Source organism: Pollicipes pollicipes, unplaced genomic scaffold (genome assembly GCF_011947565.3).
Source record: "Pollicipes pollicipes isolate AB1234 unplaced genomic scaffold, Ppol_2.1 Scaffold_7231;HRSCAF=8579_pilon_pilon_pilon, whole genome shotgun sequence".
NCBI lineage: Eukaryota > Metazoa > Arthropoda > Thecostraca > Pollicipedomorpha > Pollicipedidae > Pollicipes > Pollicipes pollicipes.
In genome coordinates, this window is record NW_023597034.1 from 21,921,095 (window position 1) to 21,926,798 (window position 5,704).

General features: G+C 49.4%; 1 long non-coding RNA gene across 1 annotated transcript; it reads left to right on the forward strand.

The window, feature by feature from the left end:
• The first annotated feature begins 1,650 nt into the window (after positions 1-1,650).
• LOC119110656 (uncharacterized) lies at positions 1,651-4,520 on the forward strand. The gene is made up of 3 exons (XR_005095528.1): positions 1,651-1,703; positions 2,059-2,116; positions 3,927-4,520. It is a non-coding gene; the product is annotated as an uncharacterized LOC119110656 (long non-coding RNA).
• The last annotated feature ends 1,184 nt before the right edge of the window (positions 4,521-5,704 follow it).

Genomic DNA, 5,704 nt, shown 5'->3' on the forward strand with positions numbered 1-5,704 from the left:
TGCATCGGCTTCACTTAATAAACTTCCAGAAGCGGTTCAGTACGCCCACCTTTGTAGCATCCTCACACCTCACAACAAGAATGACATATTTGGTCTAATTGCAGACCACGTGTTTGCAATTCGTTTTTAGTTATTTTCTTTCTCAGTTGAGGGAGCGGGACTTCGGCTCCCAACTTGGACATCAGCCCACAAATTTTGAGAAGAAGCTGGGGAAAAGCTGGTGTAGTATTTTGTATACACACCATTTGTTGGTGAATTTTTGGGGGAGGTTCTGTTGTTTTTCATTGCTAAGCACCTAATCAGTAAAAACCTCAACAGGACCATGGCTTTCCAAAACTATGCCCTTGCTGCGGGCATTTCATCTTGCATCATGCCAACCCCGCGAAGGATGCCAGAAACAGCCTGAGAGCTACTTAATTCTGTCCTTTTGGTTTAATGCAAGACAAGAGGATTAGTGACAACTTGTATGAAGTTTCTATATTTCAGTTTACGATGTTATTTCGCGGCCAATTTGAACAGACTCCGCTTCAGTTGACAAAGCTGTTTCTAAATTAAACTTAGTTACTAAAATCAAAGCTAATTTTGACATCAACTCTGATAAAGACTACACATGAAGGTCGCCTGATAGTGTGGTATGGTCCCAAATCTAAAAAAGTGTTAGACCAGCCGCTCGTATTTGGTCTTTAAGTAGTGCTCAAATTCACTAAGGAATTCAATGCACAACCACACAGCCACAGCCTTGCTTTTCACTTTCAATACCTGTGCCTTCCAGATCTTTAACACGCACAGGCTTTATGAAACTATCGCGTGAGGAACCAGAAATTGCTTTTGACGGGGCGATGGCTTCCTAGTCTGGCCCAACCAGCCCCATTCAACAGAAACAAGATATCACATTTATTCATTCACGTTGCTCAACAACTACCAATGGCATGCCGCCTTTTGTCGTCTTGTTTCAGCATGTAGTCAATTTCCAATTACACAGCAGGCCGTACAAGTGCTGCTAGTTCCTCTGGAGAACGTTCGCCTTAGCAGGCATGAGGGATTACTACAGTCTTAACCATATGTTCGACTTTTCTGCAGTCCGGAGACTCAGCTGCGGCGTGATGCGTGCCTTCCAGAAGCAGGTGTCCCAGCCGCGGAGTGGGCCGCGCCTTCCAGGAACAGCGGACGGTGGCCGGTTTTTCCAGCCGCCCTCCCGCAGCCTCAGATTTAGACACGGAATGACAGAGAAGCATGGGTCGTTGTACGTCTGGAATCTCATCTCGCTGTCAGGGGCATCTGGCGGTCGTTACGGGACTTCGGGAGGGAGGGTTGCCTGCACGCCATGGAAGCAGGCCAAACAGTGGTGTATGTTATGTCATCTTACTTTAGTTGTTCTCCCTCCAACTCTGCCGGCGGCGTTTTTTATCGCAACGTCAGTTCTTCAAACGAAGCAGGCGGTCGATTCCATTGGGCATTGTCGATTGTTAAACATCTATTTCGATACCAAGACGAAAGCATTTGCTGCGTTTGCAGAGGCATCTCTGAATGTGCAGCGCAGGAGTGGAAGGGCAGTGTTTCATTCTGGGAAGAGCAGCAGCGCAACTGGGGGTCACCTTCCGTCCGAAGCCTATAAAGATTATGGTGCACCTGCTCAGCGGCACACCGCGGCGCGCCTCCATCCTCTCAGCAATCGCCACCGTCAAGCACCTGGCTCGTGACCGGTGAGTTCGACACGCCCTTCTCTGCACTCCAGTCGTGGTTCAGGCGGCGTGTGCCCCGAAGGAGGGCAACGATAAAACTGGGGTGAGTTTGCCGACAACCAACAGGTGTGTAAGAAGGGAGGCGAAATACACGCTGTATTAGATGACAGTTGTCATCGTTGGTCATGTGCGGTGGTTTAACATCCTTAAGAGATGTCATCGTAATTTTAAAACTAATGTTATTCGTTTGAAATTTACGCATCATGAGTGGAAATGTGGATGACGCTGTCATCCATCAGAGTAAATTAGGATGCAAGCACGTAGCCCAATATGTAGGTGTGTGGCAGTCAGCCCTGACTCACCAGTGTATTTTCAGGCGTTACCCCAACACAGTGACGCGCTTCAAACGTTCGATGTCGACGATTTCCACTATTGTGAGTGCAACCATCATTCTGCGAGGTTCTCCTATGTTCGATTTCAGTGTAGATATTCGGTAAGCTCGAGATCATCCATTGCACAGATGCTGTGTAGGACTTTGCAAGGGTAAGTTCTTCGCGCCGAGTTTCTATCAAGTATATTCTGATCACGGTAAGAGGGGTCAGAAGACGTCCGGAAATAGCGTAATTTTTTGTCACTTGTAACCACTCCTTCCCCGGTCGCACATTGGTTATGCTGGGCACGCCAACCCCTCCCCTGGTTACGCCACGTTGAAGGGGGAGTCCTGCCTTTGGGGCTATTTCAAAAATATTCTCTGGTGAAGCCCCAGGGACCATTTAGTTCCAAGAAAAGTGTTGGGTAGTGCCACTGCAACACCATGAGATTTAAAAACTACGGATTTAAATTACTTTCGAGTCCAACCTGTCGTCATGCCGTCAAGCCGTCAAGCAATTATGCCGTCAACGCTCTGTAACAGCACTAACCTTCCTCCTTTCGTGGTAGCCCGAGAGCGTATTTCCGACATCTCCACGTCTGTGGTTGTCGCGACCGTCGTCGTTTTGACGATGCCGGAAACTGCAGAGGGCCGTTGGCAGCTGTTGTGGGTTAGATGTATCATTTTTGAGCTGTTTTAACCGCACATTGCGGGCCTGCAGGCTTAAAATTGGCACCTCTACTGGCACGAATGACGTCAGCACAAATGGACGGTTGTAACTGACGCAGTGGGGCGGATAGGACGGGGCTACTTTGAAGCGCGCTGGCTGGGGCTTGGATCAGTGCATCACTATAAACCTTGTGATGCTCCGTTTCCGAAAGCCAAACTTCGCTTCGAAAAGAATTACTGTCTTAAACGCCATAAGGCGAAAGTCGTAGCATAAAAATTCGTTGAATTCGCAGCATAAGAGCCTGATACTTATGCACCTTTTTCTTGAAACAAAGCGTTTCATTGACGACACCTGCGTATCGTTTTCTTTAAACAGTGTGCTCAAGCTTTCGTGGCATTTATTACATAATCATTTTGTTGAATTAGTGTGTTGCAAATATCACCGAATGTACGCTGTAAAAAGGAAGGCAAATTAAACTTGTGATTTACTCTCATGGTGATGAGCAATTAGTCCAGCAATAGAGCATCGTCTACCATAGCATCCCCTACCCAGGAACCCAGGGTCCTCAGGAACCGCTCTTTCAAATTGAATTTCTGAGCAGTTCAGGAGGCTTGGAAGACAACGGGCATTACCAATCAAATGAGACTCGTCTACCTAACAATCGATGAAAAGTGCGGACAAGGTGGTATACTCCATTTAAGCGTAGCGTCTCAAGAAAGTAACCTCCGCTCAGCACCCTGTTAAGCTAAATGCGCGAAAGAAACAGCCGGCGTGTTCCTTATTATGGGAGAAAGCTGCCGGCATTTGGGTTTAAGTTTAACGTTAAAGTTTATTAAGTTTTTTAATTAGGCTAAGTTGATTAAGAATTAGCTTTAAGAATTTTAGCATTTGTTGTCACCAAACCAGAGCGCCACGTTACGCTGTCCAAGCCCTTATCTTCCCCGCCTGGTTACTCCACCGCTAAGCACCATCACCCCTTTCCACGTTCATGCGAACGTAATTTATAGAGGATCTTGCACGACGACCCTGGGAAGCGACAAGTCACGTCCTATTGCCACTCTCCACGTCTGATTCTCACTGGTGCCATCGTCAAGCATCGCGAGCTGTTGTGCACCCTTGTCATCAGCACCGCGTACCGGCCGCGGCTGCTGTGTTCGTGTGCGGCGGTGTGGCGCGCTGTACCGGCCGTTGCTCGGTGCCACAGCTGATGCTGCTGCTGGCCACCCTGAGCATGGTCAGCGGCCGCTGCCCGGACAACTGCCCAGCGGACTTCCACTGTGCGCCCAACACGCATTGCTACCCGGATATCGACTTCGGTGACCAGCGTCGACTCATCTGCTGCCCGAGACGATGACCTCCTGGATATGACTTGGAAGAACACGACATACGGTACAAGACACCATGAACACACGAGGAACCCGGAGTGAGCGGGCGGGCAGGCGTGGAGCACCGTGGCATCCCAGCCAGACAGAAAAGGATGAGAGTTCAACTCAGAGTAAATTGTGTCGCCATACTGGTGCTGTTTCAGTACTTTCTGCTTCCAATGGACGTTGGACGTGGGATGGATTTTACACAGCGCGCAATGAACCGGAGACTTTGGTCACGTGTTGGATATGCTTGACATGCTCACGTTCCATTTTCGTGCGGAAGAAATCACAGATAAAAATATGTGAAGCGCATGCTTTTGTTTCTGATTGGGCTGTGTTGTAGTGATAACGCGCACTGCCACGCAATGCATGCGCCACGAACGCGAGCGCATGTCTTTTGCAGTAGTATGGTGACAGTGCGCATTGCTATTAATCGGATTATTGAACATGCCTAAGCCGGCAGGTCAGGTCGGCAGTGCGTCGTGACACACGGGAGGAGATTAACAGGCGTATACGGGAGGGTGGGCCGAGCTCGATGTGGCGCAGTGTGCAGCCTGTCGTCTCATCTAAGCAGCCAACCAGGTCAACACCTGATGCGGACGCGGACGACATTAACCGGTACTTCGCCAGCATTAGTACCGCGACCGTCCGCCAGGTGGACTTCTCGGGGCCGGAGCTGGCGGTACGCCTGCCGCGCGTGGCCACCGGCCGGTTCCGGGTATCGCCCGTTGCGCCGGACTCGGGGCCCACAGACCCCATGATACTGAAGCTTGAGGCACCTCGTGGGTATGAAAAGCATATCTGCAAACTCCAACAACGTCTATTCAAAGAGACCCGGATGAATATAACCCAGAGAATGACAGCCGTCATCTGACATGGCTAATTTGCGCTGCAATCTTGCGTTCACGCGCCAGAGGTCTTCGTATGCACCCTTAACGCACATTCTTATTCGTCGGAAGTTTGTTAAAACATCCAAAGTTTAACGTTGTCTAACGTCCAAGTGGCCCCTCCAAGGCTAGGGATTAGTTTTGGTTAGTAACATTAGTTTTGTCACGGAAACGATACCCTCCAGCTGCAAGGCGCCACTGTTGTTCCCATTTACAAGCAGCACGACCCATCAGAAGGTTCAATTTTTTGAACAGTCATCGGCTAAGCCATCTGTGAAACAGTCGAGAAACTGGTTCATCATCAGCTCACCTCATATCTCACACAGTCGAGAAACTGGTTCATCATCAGCTCACCTCATATCTCACACAGTCGAGAAACTGGTTCATCAGCTCACCTCATATCTCACACACCATCACGTTATCCGTTCCGGCCAACATGGCATCCTGGAAAGTCACTCAACTTGCCCGGCATTTCTATTGATCTCCGATCAGGTATTACCAGGCATGGACCGGTCAGAAGAAACGGTTCTTACTTTGATCCGTTTGAGTTACTGTTTCGACGCACTAGACCACTCAATGTTGCTGACGAAGCTGCGGAAGCTCCAAGTATCTACAGACTGCATCCAAAGTTACCCGAGGTTACACATACAGCATGTGAGGGTGGATCCGACGCTGTCTGGCCCAAATAGTATCACCATTGGCACGTTCCAAGGGTCTTGTCTCAGGCC